The sequence below is a fragment of the Myotis davidii genome, unplaced genomic scaffold (genome assembly GCF_000327345.1).
Source record: "Myotis davidii unplaced genomic scaffold, ASM32734v1 scaffold150, whole genome shotgun sequence".
In the NCBI taxonomy this organism is placed as follows: Eukaryota; Metazoa; Chordata; class Mammalia; order Chiroptera; family Vespertilionidae; genus Myotis; species Myotis davidii.
Window position 1 is genome coordinate 2,235,413 of NW_006283437.1, and position 330 is coordinate 2,235,742.

A 330-nucleotide genomic window follows, 5' to 3' on the forward strand; every position below is an offset into this window, starting at 1 on the left:
GGAGAGCTCCTGCGGGGGGAGGGCAGCGCTCGGGGACCGGGTCGGGCCCGCTTTACAGTTTCTCCTTAAAATCAGGCGCTTTCGCTACCAAAATAAACATTTTCTAAATGCGCATTTCCAAAACTGCAAACCCAGACTGACTGACCATCAGTAACCACTAAAATAAGCCAAAAGAAACAACTGCAACGTTGTAGGATTCTAGCCAGGCCTCCTGGCAACACGGCGGGCGGGCGGCCTGTGAGAGCAGAGGTTGAAGGTGCTATGGAGGCGTTAAAGGCAGTTGAGCTCCAGTGGAGACCCCCCTGAAGTCAGTATCGTTTCCTCTCTCTC

At 53.6% G+C, this 330-nt stretch overlaps 1 protein-coding gene across 1 annotated transcript in view; it reads right to left on the reverse strand.

The window, feature by feature from the left end:
- Positions 1–330, reverse strand: part of OTOA (otoancorin) — an 86,469-nt gene that overhangs the window by 1,851 nt on the left and 84,288 nt on the right.